A 22,580-nucleotide genomic window follows, 5' to 3' on the forward strand; every position below is an offset into this window, starting at 1 on the left:
ATATTCTGATTGAACACTAAGTTTATTGCACATAGTATTTTTAAAATTTTTTAATTTTATTTTTTTAAAGAGAGAGAGAGAGAATTTTAATATTCTTTTTTTTTTTTTTTTTTTTTTTTTTTTTTTTAGTTTTCGGCGGACACAACATCTTTGTTTGTATGTGGTGCTGAGGATCGAACCCAGGCCGCACGCATGCCAGGCGAGCGCGCTACTGCTTGAGCCACATCCCCAGCCCTGCACATAGTATTTTTGGTTTTCATTTTTGGTACTGAGGTTTGAACCCAGAGGTGCTTTACCATTGAGCTACATCCCCAGCCCTTATTTATTTATTTATTTACTTTTGAGACAAAATATAAGTTGCTTAAGGCCTTGATAAGTTCTGGAGTTGACCTAGAATTTGCCATTCTCCTGCCTCAGCCCTCTGAGCCATTGGGATTACAGGCATGAACCCCACACTGAACTATCACTATGTGTGTTCTGATATTGAAGAAATTAGTAGCACTTGATTTGGGAATTTTCACAGCTAAAAAATTTAAAAAGATTTGTTTTTGTTTTTAGGAAAGTACAGCAGAATATCCCAAAGCAGAGCTTTTGGGGGAAAACAATTTAAATAAGTTGAGAGAGGGTTTTTCCATGCACCTGTAGTGCTCCTATGCTGCAGAAAGTCTTTTAGGGATGCTCATTCAAGCAAGTAACCTGGAAGACAGAGACAGGGACTCCCCTAGGGCACAAGTTTGCGTTTTTGGATAAGATCAAAAGGGTGATTCCTTTCAAGAGATTTACAGTCACGGTTCCCCAGAGATATTTGTGCACATTCCAGTGTAATAACATAATATGCCTCTACAGAAAGATGGACAGATTTGCCAGCAGCCCTTTATGAGACCAGAGCCTCCTAAACCCAGTCTCCATCTCCTGTGATATACCTTGAAAGCACTCTGAGATACTGTTTGGCCCTCCAGTGTCACTCCACAGGGACTGGGGCTCAGGGTACAGAGCTGCTGTGGCCTTGTGTGCTCTCTGTTTCTGGTCCAGAGCTCTCATTGTTTTCTGCCAGTCTGTATAATTTGTTAGCCTTAAAGTAGCTTAAAATATCACGCCCTTCAAAGTTTTTAACTTACTCAGAAAAAAAAAATATCTGGATGTCATTTAAATAAACTGCAGTGTCTGTCCCTTCCTAGAGTCACAAGGTGGACTATCCTTGGATAAAGAGAGAACTGTAAAACACACCATGCCCCTGAAGTGCCCCCTCTCCATTTCCAAGAATCCGTCCACGTTTATGGAATGGTGAGTACAAGTCTGGGCCAGAATGTCCAGATAAATGTTATCTCAAAGACACCAGCTGTCTCTCATGTATGCTGGGAACTAGGGCGAATTAGTGCTGACGGTAGAAAGCTGTTTTCACGTGCACACCAAATTCTTTGGGGTGCTGGCCATACAATGGAACGATGTAAATGAAGCAAATGATGTCACCACTCTTTCAACCCGACCACTAACCTAACCCCTCTCTGTGGTGACTGGCATGGACCTCAGCACTGTGGAGAAGTGCTGGTCCAGTTGGCTGCCACTAGACCAAGTGACCTAAGAGACGAAGGTGCTGCTTTCTGGGGATGCTCAGGAGGCACTATGAGAAATGGAGGTGCTACTTGTCACATCCATTGCCACCGGATCTTCCCTGTAAGCATTTTTCAATAAACCTTATGTCTCACATCCCATCTCTGGGTGTCTTCTTTGGCCTCTTGGCAACCCACCCCACTATCCTAACACCCTAATACTGTGAACAGTACACAGGGTGACTCTCTTGGTTTCCAAACAACAGGTTTCATAGAAGTAAAGGTGAAAATGCAGAGAGATAGACATAAGCTGTTATATTCCCATGAGGTGACATAAGAAGTAAAATGTATGGTCTCCAATTAAAAAAAAAAAAAATCATGATCCCTGCCCATGTGGTGGTGTTTTCTGATGAACACAAATGAGAGTCCCTTCTGGGGAGGAAGAAACAGGCTTTTAAAACATCCAGAGAGACGATGTATGGGGGAATGCTAGTATCATGAGATGAATGACATCAAGCATGCACTGAGGCTTGGACACATCCACTTCAGTTGTGACACCTTTCCTGCATTCACTTTCTTCTTTCCCAGGGCTGGTCTTGAGGTTAGTTTCCTTGAGAGCAAGAATTTGCAGGCGTAGTCACTGAGGTTTGAAGAAGAAGCAAAGATGGAGGTGCTCACCTCCCAAAGTGGCCCTTCCTATCAGGGTTTCTTGGAGAGTGTGGCCCACAGAAGCCTCTTGGAAAGGAGTTGTCCATATCCCGAGTGTTTGAAAGGCAAGGCCTCCCTAAGTCAACTTGAGAGAGAGAGTTTGAAGGAGGCACTTACATGAACTATGAAGGGTGAGATGATTTGTTAGAGAACAAGGAGCAGGCGACTTTCCTGAGTGAAAGCAAAAATGACCGAAATGGGGATCAGCAAGCTTTCTTTATTAAGCAGCCGGATGGCACATTCTCAGGGAGAAAATGGCAATTGGCTACAACTAGAGTCTGATGTTTATAGGGTTGAAGAGAGATTGGAATCATGACAAATGAGATTTGAATTATGGCAAAAATGCCTTGGTTGGGTAGTCAGGGGGAACAGTCATGCACGTTCAAAGCTCAAAGGAAACAGTTGCAAAAGTTCCAAACCCATTGTTGCTGAGCCCATTGTTAGCCTTCTCTCCCAGGGTCACACTGTCCTCCTCTCTCCCTGGGGGTTGTTATTCTTTTTTTCTAGAGGTGGGAGGTGTTGTTATTTTTCATATCCTTCACTGAGGATGGTGGCAGTATAAGAACCGAAGGATAAGCTGTGTAGAGAGAGAGAGGGAGAGGAACAGAGGAGGATTGGAAGAGGTGGTTGGAAGTCAGGTCTATGTGTGGCCAAGAGTTTTCATAACACAAATGGTAGATAAAGCTGCAGGTGCTTCACTTTGTAGACTATTTTTAACCTCCTCCTCCTTACATCATAAACTATAGTCCCCAAGGAAAGAGGGAATGTGTTTCCTTCTTGGTGCCCAGGAGATCTCTGGATTCACCATTGGGTGTCTTATGTCAGATGTATCTCTGCAGTGGACGGTAGGCTGTTGAGCTCTCTCCATTGATACTTTCCACTGAAGAGATAGATTCATATTTCCTGGTTCAACCATGAGCACCATTTAAGTTTTTCCTCCATCTTTTTGCAGTATTGAGGGATTGAACCCAAGGCCACATACATGCTACAGAAAAACTCTACTACCTAGTAATATCCCCAGCCTTACCAAGATAATATAAATTTGTTTAGGGCTTGTTTAAGGATTGTACTTCATGGAGTGGTGAATGGTGTGTCTCTTTAGTAAGCACTTCATGGAGTGTTCCTGGCTATTTGCTTTGTAGTGAGCTAACTTGAAACACCTTTTAGAGACAAGATCATCGTTTCAGGAAAAAGATTTTCATATCAGAACTACATTTCTTCTCTCAGAAACATTTTGTTTAAATAATTTTCAATTGGGAAAGGGTGAGGTCCTACTATTTCAAACTTATTAGAAGAAACTGAAATTCTTTATATCGTTTGGGTCATAAGGGTAATCTTTTTTTTTTTTTTTTTTTTCTTGCACTGGGGATTGAACTGAGGGCCTTGTGCATGCGAGGCAAGCACTCTATCAACTGAGCTATATCCCCAACCCTCATAAAGCATAATCTTTAACCAGTGATTCAGGGAATGAAAAGACATATGTTAATTAAGACTCCCAATTTTTAATATTTTGTAATAAATTAAAAAACAATTGGGGGCAATACTAGGGTTGAAACCAGAGTCTCGAATGTGCTAGGCAAACACTCCATCACTGAGCTACATCCCCAGCCTTTTTATTTTTTTTTTGGAGACAGGGTCTCACTAAATTGTCCAGGCTGGCCTCAAACTTGTGATCCTCCTACCTCAGCCTCCCTATACTAGCTGTGATTACAAACATGTAGCTAAGTTGTAATATTTTAATAACTTAATTTATCATTGATTTAGTTACACCAAGTTAAAAAAAAAAAAAACACTGTTAAATTTTTGAAACACTGTAGGCATTTTAATTAACGTTTATAAAGAGATAAGACCAACTTCTCAAGTTGTCCCAACCTTCTGCATACTGAGATAGTTGAAAATTTCTTTGCTTGGACATCTGGTTGATAAGAGGATGTTTGTTCCAAAACAATGACTCAGTAAAATACTTCAGTCTTCTGCAAGATTATCTCCATTGTTCTCATTAGTAGATTGGCATATTTATAGAAAAATATAAATTATTATATTTTATTCAATATTTTACAACCCTTTGCTGATTGCAAATGGGTTTTTTAATGTGTATGTTGCTAAAACACAATAGCCCAGTCAATGTGGAAAAAAATGTAATAGTTCCTCTGAGAGTTAAATGAAGAATTACTATATGACCCTGTAATTACACTTTTAGGCATGCATACCCCCAAAGAATTTAAAACAGAGACTCAAGTATACACTTGCACACTAATAATGTTCATAGCAGAATTATTCACAAGAGCCAAAGGTATAAACAACCCAAATATCCATCAATAGATTGATGGATAAAGAAAATTGTGATCTATATAATTATTCCATTGTATAATGAAATATTATTCAGTCATTAAAAGGAATGAAGATAGTTTTCAGAGACTGGCTGAAATACTAATTGCTTTTGTGCTAATTGTTTACAAAAGAAGTAATGCTTTGCTGTTTTGTTTATTGTTGTCTTAGCATGATCTCTGCCCTATTTATGCATGCCCTTAACAGTCCATGCCCCACCTGATAGGGAAAAAGGACTTTGGGTTACTTCTCCACAACTTTGCCCTCTTTCAGCAGGAAGCAGTTTGGAGATGTCATCACCCATTTTTCCATTAAAATGGAATATAGAAATTGACAGTGGGGAAATGTAAGAGTAGTTCAATTTATGCTTTGAATACAGCCCTTGCTGCTCTGCCTCTGCAACTTATTTTTTAAATGGACATGTTTCTTTCTCTTCCTCTCTCCCTGTTTCTCCCTAATCTCTGACTCTCCCTAATCTCAGGGGAAACAGGATTAGCTTTCTTCTCCATCCTAGGCAGAGTTTTCTGTCCATGAGTACATACCTACCATAAGAGTGAAGTAATCCAGACTTCAGGGATGGTACCAGAAGATCTCAGAAATGACTATCTCCCAAATTAATAAGCGAATGACAACTGCAAAAGAGAACATGTGGAATGTAGCCTTTGAGTCACCTCTTGGAAAGCCCCCTGTTCCTGTTGATGGGCAGAATCACAGCCTTTGTGACAGGAGTCCCCTGGGTTTCTCCTTTGCTAGCAGAGCAATAAAACTTCCTTTTCCTTTTTCTAAAAAAAAGAAAAAGAAAACACAAAAAAAAGGAATGAAGAACTATTACATGCTACAATGTGGATGAACCTTGAAAACATCATGTTAGGTGAAAGAAGCCAGATACAAAGTCATTTATTGCATGATTCCATTTTTATGAAATATCCAGAATAGGTCAATTTACAGAAACAGAAAACAGATTACTGGTTTCCAGGGACTTGGGGGATAGGAGAAAAGTATAGTAACTGCTTAAGGATGTTTTTTCTGTTATTGTTTGTTTATTTGGTTTTGGTGGTACTGGGGATTAAACCCAGGGATGTTTTTGTTTTTTGTTTTTTGTTTTTTGAGACAGGGTCTCACTTAAGTTGCCGAGGCTGGCCTTGAATTTGTGATTCTCCTGATTCAACCTTTGGAGTCACTGATTATAGGCTTGTGCTACTACACTTGATACTTTTATTTTTGGATGATGAAAATGTTTGGGAACTAGATAGAGATAGTGTTTACAAAATAGTGTGAATGTACTAAATGCCACAGAATTATTCACTTAAAAATGGCTTGTAGAGGGGCTGGGGAGATAGCTCAGTCAGTAGAGTGCTGGCCTCACATGCACAAGGCCCTGGGTTCAATCCCCAGCACCACCAGTTGCACTCCATTTGTGTGCGATGAATTGAAATGCATTCTCCTGTCATGTACAACTAAGGAGAACAAGTAATAAATAAATAATTTTTAAAAATGTTTTTTTTTTTTTTTTGTGGGCTAGGGATATGACTCAGTGGTAGAGTGCTTGCCTAGTATGCATGAGACCCTGGGTTCAATCCCCAGTACCACACACACAGACACACACACACACATACACACAATGCTTTTTTGTATTTATTTGAATTTCACCTCGATTAAAAAAAAAATGATGTGTGTCATATCCAGGAAAAGCATTTAATTGCCCAGTATGAAAAACTGGAGCTCTTTTCTCCCTAGCACAGCAACTGCCAATATTCAAGATGGCTAAGTCCTTTGTCAGCCTCAGTAACCACAGAAGTAAATTTCTAAAATGAACAAAACTTCCTGCAGAATGTTGGGTGACATTTAAGTCACTGTCATTTTGAGGTTGTTTACCCAATATAAGTGAGGTAGTGCTACTAAGAAGTGCAGCTGTCCCTCAGCATCTGAGCAAGGATTGTTTCCAGGACCCCCGTGGATATTGGAATCTTCAGGTGCCCAAGTCTCACCTAACTTGGTGTAGTATTTGCTTATAGCCTACACAGATCCTCCAATAGTACTTCAAATCATCTCTAGATGACTTATAATACTAATATAACGCCAGTGCTGTGTAAATAGCTTTATACTAGACTGTCCGGAAGATAATGACAAGAAGAAAAGTCTGTACTTGTTCAGTTTATTTTTCCCCCAATAATTTTGATCCACAGCTAGTTGCGCCTGCAGATGCAGAACCCACAGATATAGAGGTGAGTGCACAGTTGCCAGGAGTTTGTACAACAAGGGGTTTGCTCTGAGAAGTTTCCCTGAAGAAGCTGCATTGGAGCTAAGCTCTGAAGTTCCAATGAAAAGTGTGGGAAGGACATTCCAAGAAGACAGAACATTATGTACCAACCCCTGGGATGGATGAGAATGTGGCACATTCATGAATGTGTTTCAAATTTTTGAAACAAAAAGAACAGTATGTGGTGAACACAATGAGGCGAAAAGGAGATAAGCTTTGCAAGCCTTGTGAAATATTACTGGGGGGGTGGGCACCGTTGGGGATGAGCCCAGGGCCTCCTGCATGCTAGATAAGTGCTCTTGAATTTTATCACCAGCCTCCTGCTTTTTTTTTTGTACCAGGAATTGAACTCATGGGCACTCAACCACTGAGCCACATCCTGAGCCCTATTTTGTATTTTTTTATTTAGAGACAGGTTATCACTGAGTTGCTTAGTGCCTGGCTGTTGCTGAGGCTGGTTTTGAATGCGTGATCCTCCTGCCTCAGCCTCATGAGCCACGGGGATTACAAGCGTGTGCCACCTTGTACCCCCTGTCCCGCTCCCCGCAGTTTTTTTCTTTAATTTTATTTTGAGATATGGTCTAGCTAAATTGACCAGGTTGGCCTTGAACTTGAGATTCTCCTGTCTCAGCCTCCTGAGTAGCTGGGCCACCTTAACTGGCAAGATTTTTCAACAATAAATAGGAAGCTTAAATGGTGTCAATGAAAATCATGATGATAATACCTAAACTCCTTTAGCACTTATTATGTTTCAGTTATATTTTAAGCACTTTACAAGTGTTGTTATTTAATCCTTTGTAAAAACTCCATGAACTAGTTATTATTACCTCTTACTTTACAGATAAAGACATTGACATACAGTGAGGTTGTTGGTTTTTGCCCATTTTTTTTTTTTTTAACAAATTTGCAAGTAGTAAAGCCAAGATTTAAAACTAGGGAGTCTAATTTCAGGGTCACAACAAGACATTCTGTGACCCAATTGTTAGGTCATAGCTAGTAATGGGCAGTGCAATGCATGGCAGGTCACAAGTGTTCTTTAAATTATTTTCAAAGTCATGTAGAAAAATATCAGATGCCCAGACCTTGAGAACAAACAGAAGCAAAAGGAGCTAGTTGGGGAAATATGTCAAGAAAGAAGAATTAACAGGACTAACCCTAATCAATAGGGTCCACTGAGGTCAGGGTAAAGCTGAGAGTATGGCCATAGGTGCCTCTGTATATCTTGGAAGCGAGGTTTTCTTTAGTAGCACAGGTGTACTGAGGCAACTTCTGACCAGCCACTGACCCCAATGCTCACATTGACACAGGACTGACTTATAGATGAAGCCACCCTGAATAGGATGACCTCCATAGCAATTCTAGTGAGTCCCCAACTACAGTCAAAAACTTCGCCACTCTACGCAAAGGAGGAGTTTAACATCTGATTGGCAAAGAGTACAGAAGGCGGATCCCAGTTCTCATAGCAAACAAGAAACAGCAATAAATTTAGAGATGGCACTGTTTCCATTGTTATTCTCTGCTTGAACCTTTGTTTTCTTCTCACTTTCTTTTTTTTCTTTTCTTTTCTTTTTTGGTACTCGGGGTTGAACTCAGGGCACTCTGTCACTGAGCCACATCCTCAGCCCCATTTTTATTTAGAGATAGGTTCTCACTGAGTTGCTTGGCAACTCGCCATTGCTGAGGCTGGCTTTGAACTCATGATCCTCCTGCCTCAGCCTCCTGAGCTGCTGGAATTACAGGTGTGCGCCATAGTGTCCAGTTCTCACTTTCACTTAAAATAAAATTCTCTCTTGCATGCTGGGCCCAGTGGCACACAGAAGGATTGTGAGTTCAAAGCCAGCCCCAGCAATTTAGCAAGGCACTAAGCAACTGAGTGAGACCCTGTCTGTAAATAAAATACAAAATAGGGCTGGGGATGTGGCTCAGTGGTTGAGTGTCCCTGAGTTCAATCCCCAGTACAAAAAAGAATATTCTCTTGCATGGCTTTTAGTATCTGACTTTCTTAGGAACACAAAAAGCAAGGTTTGGAGGTTTAGCTCCCTGCTCTCCTATGACTAAATCATATCTTTACTCCTTCAGAAATGAAATCACTCATTTTTCCAATTAAAAGAAAATTATTCCTTTTAGCATGTAGAAATCTGGGCACCAAGAATGCTACTGGAGTATCATTGTGTCTAGACTATTTCAGTGATCAAAATTAGAAAATAATCTTCTTTGTTCTGTTTCCACCAGTATTGAGAATTGAACCCAGGGCCTAATGCTTGCTAAACAAGCACTTTACCATTGAGCTACATCCCAACCCCTTTTGTAAAAAAAATTCTTATTTTGAGACTGACATCAAACTTGTAAACCTCCTGCCTCAGCTTTGCACGTAACTGGGATTACAGGCATATATTTCTATGCCAAGCTTAGGTAATAATTTAGTTTTAGTTTTTTTTTAATTATTATTATTTTTTAGGAGAGAGAGAAAGAGAGGGGGGGGAATCTTTTTAATTTTTTTTTTGTAGATGGACACAACACAATGCCTTTATTCTCAGAACCACATTTTAAAAAATAAATAAATAAAGCACCACATACAAATAAATAAGTAAAATAAAGGTATTGTGTCCATATACAACTAAAAATATTTTTTTAAAAAACAAAGAGATATATAATTTTTAAAAATTATAAATAAGAGACATGTTTTTAGATAAAAATGATCAATATCTCTAATATATCCTAAGATTTATTTATAACTTGTCAATCTATCTAAAGTATTATGGAATTCTTCACGTTCTTCCTTTCCATCTTGGTCTGGCAGAATGTTTCCTGCAAAGAAGAGAGGAAAGAAGAGCTCTCTCCTGTCAGTGAGGAAGTGACTCAAGAACAGCCCATCAACAACTTGGGCTTTAAGAAGTTTGCCCCTGGGATCTTCAAGGAGATCTGGAAATTTGCCATAAGACAGTGGGGACTTCAGATGTACACGCTGGCACGAAGTTTGAGGAAGTTGGGCCAAAGGAATGAGGATTCTCATACCATAGCTCTAGTTATATGAACAACATAATTAGGATGAAGAACCATCCAACAAGCTCTATATGTTGGTCACCTTTATGCCTGTCACCACCTAAAAAAAAAAAAAAGAAAAACTACATTGTGAGGGGTGGGGATGTAGCGCAGCAGTAGAGCACCTGCTTCACACATGTAAGTCCCTGGGTTCCAGCTGAAAGTGCTGCAAAGAATGAAGAAAACGAGCGTATTTTAAGCCAGGCCTGGTGTGCCTGCTGCATCCCAACTACTCTGTTGGCTGAAGTCTAGGCAACATTACAAGACCATGTCTCAAAAAAACCAAACCAAACCCAAACAGAAAACAGTCAATGTGAATAATGACTAACAACTGATCATCCAAAGTGACAAAAACAATAAAATAAAGAAAGAAATCCTAAATACAAAGAAAATGGTCAAAAGTTATTTCATAGATAGGAACCATAAACTTACGTTTTTTGTGTGTGTGTGTGTGTGGTGCTGGGGATTGAACCCAGGGCCTTGTACATGTGAGGCAAGCACTCTACCAACTGAGCTATGTTCTCAGCTCACCATAAATACTTAGGAAAAAAAAAACTGTTCAGCATGCTGGACATGAAGAAATGCAAAGTAGAAACACCATGAGATGGTATTTGTTACCACTAGATTTACAAATAATAATAATAATAATTAATCTAAAAAATAAAGTATTAGCAAGAATGTGGAGTAATGAAAACTTCCATTCCAGGTCAGAATTGGTTCAACCACTCTGCAAAATAATTTTACATTAAAGTTGAACATGCACATGACCTGAATCCCAGCAATTCTACCCCTAAACCATCACTCAAATTTTGCACTTGAGCACAAGGAGACAATACAAGAACATTCTTAGCAATATTATATGTAATAGCCTCCAACTAAAGACTGTTTAAAGTTAATTGGTAATTAGTTAAATTAATAGATTATTAAATTATGACATACTTATCAATGTTGAATAAAGCAAAACTATCTTAATTAACTACAGATAACATCACATGGATAAATCTCAAAAATATTGTTGCATGACAGAAACATATCAGAATAATATATAGAGTATGAACCAACTTACACTTAAAATTAGGCAAAATTGAAAAATAAATTGTTTAGGGAACATTTATACTATAAAGCAACAAAAATAAAATGAAATTTACAGCAGAGGAATGTGTAATCTGAGGCATATGGGAGGATTTTAAATACAGTGACGATATGTACCGGTTTGTCAGGGAAAGTCCTGATTTATACCTCTTGTCATTGAATCTATTTAATATACTCTCAATTTCACTCTCAAAGTGTCCTGGTTTGAAAAAAGAATTATATAATCATCTTTCTTTAAAGGGACTAGCAATGTTCTGTCTTAAAAAATATTTTTTAGGTGTCAATGGATCTTTTTTATTTTATTTTCTTATACGTGGTACTGAAGATGGAACCCCAGCCTCACACATGCCAGGCAAGTGCTTTACCACTGAGCCACAACTCCAGCCCAGCAATGCTCTCTTTTTTAAGCAAAGTGGTGGCTATATTGATTCTTCTTATTATTATTATTATTATTTTAAGTATTTTTTGTAGTTATAGATGGAAACAATATCTTTATTTTATTTATTTATCTTTATGTGGTGCTGAGCATCGAACCCAGGGCTTCATACATGCTAGGTAAGCACTCTACCAGTGAGCTACAACCACAGCCCCAGTGCTTCTTATTATTAAACTGAATGTTATATGTTATATTCACAGTTTTGTATGCTGACATATTTCACAATAAACATTTAAGAACAAAAGAGTGGGACAGAAATACACCAAAATATAGAACATGAGGGGGCCAGGTATGGGGGGGGGGAAGGGAAACCCACAGAACTACCAGGCAGTATGGAGGTTTTGACAGATAGTGATATTTGGATTTTATGAATTTAGAATGACACTAACAGGTCTAGTTTTGTTTTTTCCTCCAGGACTTTGTTACAGGTTACCATCGTGTAAGAAAAGAGATAGCAAAGCACTGGGTTCACATAGGGTTGCAGTATTGCCTATTAAGTACAATAAGAGCACAGAGAAATGAAGAGTTTAACACACTTGAAAGAAACCAAAGCAGTGATTGACCATGGAGTCAAATCTGGGTGGGAGTCAATATAGTTACAAGAGGCCAATGAATAGAGACAAATTATAAAATGTAAAATCAGAAGATCGATGAGTTGAAGAATATTTGTATACTGACTACCTTTTTGAATGCTTACTCTGGGCTAAGCACTGTGGGTAGACACTGGGAAAAGGATGACTTCTCTGAGGTATGGCAACTGATTTGCTCCTAATGGATGAATAGGAATTTACTGGGTAAAACGATGATGGGCTATTTATATTTGTGCATGAGTTGAAGATCTAATCGAGACTATTTTATGCAAAATGAAAGAAATGAGATTTTATTTGGGGGAGTAAGATGTTTGAGATTTTGAAGGTGAGGAAATGTCAGACAATGATAAGTTCTAAAGTAGCACTGTTTATTAGAAATATGTTAACTATGCTACTGAGCTTTCTGCTATTTACCTACAGATTTTTTTTTTTTTAATTAGTGTCTTGTAGAGATACATGATGGTGAGATTCACTGTGGTATATTCATATATGTAAATAGGAATTTTAGGTCAGATTCATTCTACTGGAGGGGGAACAGAAGGGAAAGGGGAAGTGTTGGGGATTGAATTAGAACAAATTATATTCCATGCTTTTGTAATTATGTCAGAATGAATCCTAATGTTATGTATAACTAAAAAGAACCAATAGAAATAAAGAAACTCTATTAATAGAACTTGATAATTAATTAAAAGAATAGGGAAAATGACTGAAAATGGCTCCCAGACTATAAGAAGAAGAGAATATTTGCAAGATAATGAGGTTGGTCCATTTTGACCATATCAGACATGACATATCTGCATTTTATAAGATAACAGAAGTTGGTCTAAGAATGAACATTTGAAATGAAAAAGAAATATGCTAACTACATCTTTAGTTTTAAATTTTTCTAATAGACATAATAAAAGTGGAAAAAAACAGATGAAACGAATTGAAATTATAGTATTTTCATATTATATATGTGCATATGTATGTCCAAAATATTGTCATTTCAACATGTAATTAACTTAAAAATGAGTATATCTCAGTGATTAACAGCACAAACTCTGGAATCAAATAAAACTGGGTTCAAATCCTTGCTCTACAATATCCTGTGCCAATTTAAATTGATTTATTTGAGCTAGCTTTTTAAAGTGATGCCGGGAGGAATGTATTATTACCTACATTTTACAAATGAAGACACTGATGCACAGAGAGGTCAGACAACCAAGGTTATAGAGCTTGCCGCAGTCTGGCTAGGCACAATTCAGGAGACACTTATCAAGCAGGAACAAACTTTATTTTTACAACACACACACTGCACCACATGAGCTCTTCAGGAATTCCCTCAGAGCCCAACAGCCCTAACCGGCTTCTGGGGAGCCTCTCCACCCCCCACTCCTCCAGCTCTCGAGGCTGATCGGCTGGGTCATGTGGGTGGAGCCAAAAGAGTCTCCCAATGAGCAGCTCTGTGGTCTGAAAGGGCGGGGAAACAGCCCAATGAGCATCACAGCAGAGGAGCCAATCAGCTGGCAGCTGGAAGTTTGCTGGGGCCCCCTCTGCTGTGGCTCTCAACAGAGTTAGTTAAGTGTACAACCAGGAAGGGTACAGGAGAGCACACCAATAATGCCAGCTACTCAGGAGGCTGAAGCCTGAGGATCACAGGTCAACTGGGCAACCTAGTGAGAACTCCTCTCAAAATAAAATAATAATAACAACGAAAAGGGGGTTGCCAGGGACTTGGTAGGTAGCTCAGTGTTAGAGTACTGGTTAGCATGCTCAAGAACCTCCTCCTCTAAAAGAATGTATAGCCAAGACAGTCTGGCTCTTGGTCCCACACCAATGAGTACTGTATATGGTAAACTATATACAGTCTTCTGCTCAAATTCCAATAGGATACCCCAATGGAGAGGCCCAGGAGGCCATTGAGTAAAATGTACCTACTGATGTAAGTTTGGAGTCTTCAGTCAATAACTAGCTTATATGAGCCTCAACTCAATGGGGGTGTATCTGAAAATTTTATTTTTCTTCAATTTTTTTTTCTTTTTTTTAAAAAATTGGGGATTGAACACAGGTTTTGTGCATGCCAGACAAGCACTCAACTACTGAGCTACATCCCAAGACTTTTTATTTTGAGACAGAGTTTTGCTAAGCTACCTAGGCTGGCTTCAAATTTATGATCCTTCTACCTCAGCCTCCTGAGAGCTGAAATGACAGGCAGTCTCCCAGCTTCAATTCAGAGATTTCAACAACAACCCGTTAAATCCCCTTTTTCTATATTTGAACAATATCATGGATAGATTTTATAATTTTTTCATTTGGACTCTTCACTCTCAGTTATGAAAACTTAATTCAGTCCTGTTGAAAGTCACAGGTTACATATCAAATTCAGACCATCTCTTTTTGTTATGGACTTAAATGTTATTGTTTCCCCCAATTCACATGTTGAAATTCTAACCTGCAAGGTGATGGTATTAAGAGGTGGGATCTTTGGGTTCCCCATGAGTAGGATTAGTCCCCTTTAAAAAAGAGGGCCCAGGGGCTGGGGTTGTAGCTCAGCGGTATAGCACTGGCCTGGCACATGCGAGGCTCTGGGTTCAATCCTCAGCACCACATAAAAATAAATAAATAAAGGTATTGTGTACGACTACAACTAAAAAAAAAGAGGGCCCAAAGAGATTCTCATCCCTTCTGCCAAGCAAGGTCATAGTGAAAAGACAGCTGTCCACAAACCAAGAAGCAGGCCCTCACCAGCACTGTAAACTTTGACTTGCCAGACTCTGGAAATAACAATTTTTTATTATTTTATAAGTTACCCACTTTGTGGCATTTTATTAAAGCAGTCAAAATAGATTAAGACATTGCCCTTTATTTCTTTCTAGAGTTATGGCTTAAGGAGCAAAAAAGAGAAGAGCCCGGAAGCAGGGATATAGTGAGTTTCCTTATTTTTTCTACCCCAGTGACACAAGATCTGGATTTCATTTGATTTCTCCTATCCTCTCCCCCACTTCACCTCCTTTCACACCTGACCAATAGGGTCTTGGGGTCAGATAAAAGCCAACTAATTATGTATGTCTCTGAGAAACACCAAAGGGCAAGAGTTGTCCCACTGCCATCTCTAAGCAAAGGTTTGATTGAAGGAAGAAATGGATTTCCTTGTTGCAGGCATCTTATCTCAACATTTCTATTGGAGCCTTCTCCCTCCATTGATTTTTTGAAGGAAAGAAGTACCACTTCATCAAGAGCAACCCTGATAACCTCTCCCTGTTCCCACCTTCCCCGGACCTCTGCTCTTTAGGTAGACTTGGGGGTTGCGTGAAAGCTGGTATGAATAAGGCTTTTTCTACTGTCTGTCAGTAAACCTGGGGGGCATCTCCCAGCTCCAGTGAGGGAGAATGAGCTATTTTTAAGGCTTTCTTGCTTTCAGCTGCTGTTGCAGCACAAGCCTGTAATCCTGGTAATTAGGAAGGCAGAGGTAGGAGGATTGCAAATTCAAGGTCAGCCTCAGCAACTTGGTGAGACCTTGTGTCAAAATAAAAAAATAAAAAGGTTTGGGGATGTGCCTCAGTAGTTAAATGCCCCTGAGTTCAATTCCCTGTACCCTGCTCCCCCCCCACAAAAAAAAAAAAAAAAACTCTTGCTGAGTGTGTGAGGTAGCACAAGCTAATAATTCTAGCAACTTCACGAGGATCACAAATTCAAGGATAACCTCAGCAACTTGGAGAGACTATATCTCAAAATAAAAAATAAAAAGTACTAGGAAGGTAGCTCAGTCATAGAGCATTCCTGGGTTTGATCCCCATCCCAGGGGGAAAAAAAAAGTCAGTATTTTTTAATTGGATTAAGCAACCTGTACAATCAGAAAAACAAAAAATTATACCCCATTTGATTCAAATGTATGAATTGTCAAGATTATTGCACTGTCATGTGTAACTAATAATAAATAAATAAATAAGGATAAAAAATAATTTAAAAATGTGATTATGCACTATCAGTGTTGGTCAAACATTAAATAACCATTGTAGAGATATGTCTTAAAATGTTCTATGTTGGCAAATGTTATCTAGAGTTGCCATGCTAAACATATGAAGGACAGAATGCTCTGTGTTAAGTAAATACATGTGAGAAAGAAAGAAACAATTATATCTCTGTTGGACAAACATACTAGAACAAAGTTATTCCAGGAGGGGAAAAAAGAAAGGAGAGATTCTCCAAAAAAATCTAGCGATTTGGTGCTGTCTTTCATCTCTCAGAGAGGAGGAGCTTCAAAGGCAGGAGGCAGGAGGCTGGACCAGTATCTGAGGTCTTCCCTTGTCCCAGGAGACCTGATCAAGCCCGGAGTCTGGTTTATGAGGATTCAGTGTTCCAGGTTGAATGTGGTTTGAGAATCAGCAATGGAGAACCTACTGGAACTCTTCTGAGGAGTGTTTATCTCATCACCTCCACTATTTCCTGTATCAGAGGGTTTCCCCGCATGGCATATCATCTCTTCTCCAGTGGTTCTCAAACTGGATCTGTACCCTTGTGGGAGCTTGAATTAGTCTCCACGATGTGCATTGTAGTGGATAGCTTTAAAGGATCCATTTCTGAGTCTCGGCTTCCACTTTCACTTTTGTAAAATTGTCCTACTTGGGAATGTGTCTGTGATCTGTTAATACTCTAATCACTCTTCTCCTGGATCTCCCATCCTACAACTGTACCCTGTGTGGAGTGCAAAGTGAGGGGCTATAAAAACTTTTCTAAAACACAAAATAAAGGGCCCATCAGCCTTATTTCATCCAGATGCGTAACTCATGCCTTCACTAATTAACTATCGATTGCTGCACAGCAAATTACCCCAAAGCTGAAAACAACAAACACAAGTTCCCTAGGTCCTTCTTTCACTGTGGGTGTGACTCCATTATCAGACTGAACCATCGAGATATGTGCAAGGCAGCTTGACTTCAGGAGAAGCTGAAGCAGAAGTTTTCCAGCAGGATATTGTGTCCTTCTGGTCTCAGAATCAAGCCAGGTAATCTAACTGGTTAGGCCAGTTGAAGCCATCAATAACAAACTGACCTTGGACTTGACAGGGGAGATTCATATTTTAAACAGCACATCATAAATTCCATTGCCGTTATATTGGTCCTGATCTAAAACTATACAGCCAAGTTTCCTCAAAGAGTGTTTCCAGTTCAGCTAAAAATAGACCCGTTGTCCACACAGTCCCTATAAATGATCTTTCCTTTAAGAGTCTTTGGTATGGGGATTGTAGTTCAGTGGTAGAGCACCTGCCTTGCACATGTGAGGCACTGGGTTTGATCCTCAGCGCCACATAAAAACAAATGAAATAAAGGTATTGTGTCCAACTACAACTAAAAATAAATAAATAAATATTGAAGAAAAAAAAAGTCTCTGATATCAAAGTCAATAAACTGAGGGTTTTTGCACAGATTTGGACATCTAAACACAGGGAACTCATGCTCACGTGGAGATGACTTGTTCATGACTTAGATTAAGCACTCTTAATTCATGATGCATTTTAGGGGGAGAAAAAGCAATATTTGTTGGCATTTTCTCTTTCTGCCTTTGCCTTTTCCATCTTCTAAGCATTTTTATTTCTTCATTTACACTGTAGTTCTACTTTCAGCTATTTATATTTCCGTTTCCTAAAAGGACAAGTGTAACCTTGAAGTTCAGCCCATACTTAACTTTTTAATATCTGTAGTTTCAGTTTTCCATGCTGATTATATATTAATGTCTTTTATTCCTTGATACTTAGGTTCTGGGTCCTAATAAGGCTTCTTTCAGGTCATCCCCACATAGAAGTTAGGCTTCCTGCTCTAGTAGATACAACAGATATCATCTCCCAACTTATAATGAAATACCGCAATATTTATATCTATGTTCTTATTAGGTTAAAATTGCTGTGTAACTTTTTATATTTATGTGATATATTTTATGATTGATTGTATTCACCTCCTTAAGATTTCCTTTGTGATCTGAGTTTTCTCTACATTAAATTTGATTTTAATCTTCAGGAAGATTGAACTTGAGTGTGCAAATCTTGTTAAGAAATGATTTTCTGGAATAATGATGTTGTGGTGTGATCGATAAGTCATAGACATAGGTTATAGATTATAGGTATAAGGTAAGATACCATAGATAATCAATAAGTCATATGCATAGGTTATAGACTATAGGAATAAGGTAAGAAAACATAGATAAGCAACAGTAAGACATAAGTGAAGCCAGATTTATAGATAGGTAGTTAGTGTAGTTAGGTTAATCTGGTCTAATATTGAGTAAAATCAAGAATGGAGGCCATTATAGAAAATGGAGTCCAGAAAACCAGAGCACTTGGGGGAATTGAAAATGTCCCCAAGGCCCTGAGCCCATCCCAAGGAAATGTGAAAAACCAGCCTCTACCTCAGAGCAAAGCCTGTCCAAGGAAGGGACATCACCTTTGTCCTTGGAAAAACCCACAGAGCACTTCTAGGCACATTCCCACCCTGCTAAGTGGTTTATCTACAAATAACAGGAGAGGTCTGCTGTGCCAGGTGTCCCTGACTCAGTCAGGCTAGGTGGGGGATCCATAGCAGCCACCAATCAGCATGAGACAGGGAAATACCTGGGATGCCAGATGACCCTCCCAGTAGTTTATGGTGGTTGATAACATGTTGGGAAACCATGTAGTTCAGCACAAAAACCCCTCTTGGCTTAAACCAATCAGTTCAAATGAATACCCCTTTTGTACTGACCAATCACCCCTACCCAACTTGTTCCCACCAGTGAATGTCTAATCATGTTTTAGAGTTGTTATTTGATTTTCCCGCAGTGTGTGATGATTTGCTAAGAGATGCTATGATGTATGTGAAATCCCTGCCTTCTCCAAAGAATGTATAAAACTGCTGCAAACCCTGGGCTCGGGGCCTCTTAGCATCACCAGTTGCTGTGTGTGCGTGGAGGACTGAGCTAGCTCGCAATAAACACCTCTTTGCTGTTTACATAGATCTTGGTCTCTGGTGGTCTTTTGGGGGTCCCGAATTCGAGCATAACACATGTTAATGAAGCAGCTCTCAGAAAACAAGGAGATGCTAGTCTAAAAGCCATCCCAGATTACTCCTTAGGCCACCTGTCCCCCACCCTTTGGGCCTTCCCACCTACATTCCATCACTGCAAGATAAGGGAGAACAAAGGACAGGAGTGTGGGAAAGCTGAAAGTAGACCTAAGCTATAAAAGAGGGAAAGTCTTGCCCTTCCACAGAATGCACCTTTGGGTTCCCTTCTTCCTCCGGGAGTAGTCTTTTCTACTGTCCTTTAATAAAGCTTCTACTTTCCACTCTACACTTGCTTCTCTGGTGTTATACTTCAGCATTTGGAGAAGCAAGGACTTGTCACCAGTAAACAGCAGTAACATAAGTTCATAGGTAAGTTCATCAGGAGTAAGCCTAAGTAATAGTAGTAAAATCATGTAATTGTGAGACATAGGATTTAAGCCACAGGAAAAAGATACAGAACAGTGAAAGGTGATAAGTCAGTCTGCCAGTATATTTATAGATAAATATAGGCTAATAGGTTAACATAGATACAGACAAGGTTAAATAAATATAGTTGTGAACAAATGTATTAGCTTGATGTGTAGACATAAAGTTTATAGATATCAGTAGCAAAATGATGAGTAAATGAGATAACTGCAGTTTCAATTAAGCATCAAATAAGTTACTAGTACTGGGATAGCAGGAATGGAGTCACTGTGGCTATATGAACAAAAAAGTATGGCTGTAGAGACTCCATCTTAGCTCTTCTAGAATCCACCTTAGTTTTTCTGTTAGTGCTTCTGGAAGAGGGATCTTCAGGACCCATTTCTGAGAAACAGAAATGAAAGTTGTTTTTCTTATAAAAAATTGTTTTTCTGTACTTTGAACCCCACTGAGTGTACCCAACTCAAGATATATATGGTGAACCACATCCTGGGTTTGAGTACATTTGGCCCCTGCTGAAATTCAGGAAATGGTTGTCTAACACCTGCTCGGACCGGGATGCTGTTAATTGAGTTGCAAGCTGACTACTTTTTTTAGCTTCTGTAACTTGCTTGCTAACTAGAAAATCCCAGTCTTGCTTAGGGCCCACAGGTCCCATTAATTACTGTTTTAACTTCTGTGATTGGCTTGCTTATATGATGCTAAAACAGCCACTAGGACTGTCACCCACCTGTAGAGACTAAAGCTCTGTAGGAGAACAGCAACTTCCTGGCCTGTGTCTTGAGAATTTAAGCTTTAGTCTCTACAGGTGGGTGACAGTCCCTGGCCAGGTAATAAAAGCTCTCTTTTGTTTGAATTTGGACTTAGAGTGTTTTCTGAGGTGGCTCCTCATAACAATGAAAACTCCTTTTAAGAGATCATCTGTGAGGAAGTTCAACACAGCAGATCTAGAAGCTCAGTCATCCCATCTACAACGCAGCCTAGATCCATGATTGACCCTTGGCAGATCCTTGGAAATATGGTCTTCAGGATGTTCTCTATGTCATTAATTGATGATGTTGTTGTGCAGGCCTGGAGTGGGGGCCTGTATGCCATACGAGCTTGTCCATTTTCTTTGCTTAAACGTTAAGACTGATGATGAAGCCAGGCTCAGTGGTGTGTGCCTGTAATCCCAGATACTGGTGATGATGAGGTGGAAGGATCATAAGTTCCAGATAAGCCTGGCAACCTAATGAGACCCTGTCTCAAAATTAAAATAGATAAATAAAAAGGGGCTGGATACAGCTCAGCAGTAGAGCACTACCTAGCATGCATGAGACCCTGATTTTGATCTCTAGCACTACTAAATAAATAAAGGAGTGGGGTGTATGTAGTTCAATTGTAGAGTCCCGGGTTCAATCCCCATTAGTACAAAAAAATAAAATAAAATAAAAAAACTAAAGATGGGGGGCTGGGGTTGTGGCTCAGTGGTAGAGTGCTTGCCTAGCATGTGTGAAGCACTGGGTTTGATTCTCAGCACCACATATAAATGAATAAAACAAACATCCATCAATAACTAAAAAAACTAAAGAAAAAAAACTGAAGATGTACACCTGGTTTCATTGTTAGGATCCTGAGTTTTGTTTGCTGTGGCTAATAGCAAACCAGCATATGTTTATGTGACCAATTTCTCAACAAAAGGCTCAGAGTCTTGAGACCTGAATGGGCTTCCCTAAGCAGAGCCATTCCACATATGTCTCTGTAGTTCATTTCCAGATATAAAGCATGTCTCCTGTGTCTTCAGGTAAGGAAGGACTCAGAATATGTATTGGACCATTCTCCACACCATCAAGTGTATCTTTTTCTTATTGCTTTTGCTCTGTGTACTTTGATATAATAAACTTTGGTGGTCAGTTTAACTTGATAAAGAGTCTTATGAATCCTTGTGGCAAACAACCTAGCCAGAGACAATTCTTTTTGTTTTTTCTTTTAGTACTAAGTATTGAACCCAGGCATGCTTTATCATTGAGCTACATCCCCCCACCCGTTTTTTTTTTATTTTTAATTTTGACACAGGGTCTCTCAGGCTGAACCTGTGATCCTCCTGTCTCAGCCCCCTGAATCACTGGGATTACAGGCACCTGCTACCATGCCTGGTTTAGAGACAGTATTAAAATCCCCCAAATACCATCTACTCTAAGTTGTATATATGTTGCCTTTGTAATGTTTCTGCTAACAGATCAACCTGTCTCTATACAAACACATCTAGTTACGGGGAACTCGATATTCCTAGGCGGATGGATTTAAGAATAAGCAGTGGTGCATGCCTGTAATCAAGCCCAGTGGCTCAGAAGGTAGAGGCAGGAAGATTGAGCTCAAAGCCAACCTCAGCAATTTAGCGAGTCATTAAGCAGCTCAGTGAGACCCTATCTCTAATAAAATAGGGCTAGGGATGTGGCTCAGTGGTGGAGTGCCCCTGAGGTCAATCCTTGGTACCCCACCCCCACCACAAAAAAGTATAATTTTATTTTACCAACTATAGGATGCAATATTCCCAACTAAAAATTGAAAAGCAGGGCTGGGGATATAGCTCAGCTGATAGAGTGATTGCCTCACATGCACAAGGCCCTGGGTTCAATCCCCAGAACCATTAAAAAGAAAAAAAGAAAGGCAAAGTTGAGTGATAATCAAGCAACTATTCCAGCAAGTACTAATTCTCATTTTGAATGAAGAAGAGCCTTAAGTTAGTAAATATTATTTTTCATCAAGGATTATATTTAGAAGCAGAAAAGAAAAATTCCACTGCAATTGTTAACCATGACAAAACAAATAACAAGAATTGGGGATGATATGGAGAAACAGAAACCCTTACATAATACCAACAGGAATGCTCTGTGGACACCAGTATGATAGTTCCCCAAAATGTTAAACATGGAATTATAGATGACTCAGCAATTCCACTCCTTGATAATACCCAAGAGAAATGAAGACACATCCACATGAAAACATTCAGAAATAATCACAGCATTATTTATCATAAACAAAAATTAAAAAACCCAAAGAGTCCTCAAGCAATGAATGACTAAATAAAATGTGGTATATTCATACATTGGAATATTATTTGGCAATTAGAAGAAATAAAATACTAATGATGCT

Source organism: Marmota flaviventris, chromosome 3 (genome assembly GCF_047511675.1).
Source record: "Marmota flaviventris isolate mMarFla1 chromosome 3, mMarFla1.hap1, whole genome shotgun sequence".
Taxonomy (NCBI): Eukaryota; Metazoa; Chordata; class Mammalia; order Rodentia; family Sciuridae; genus Marmota; species Marmota flaviventris.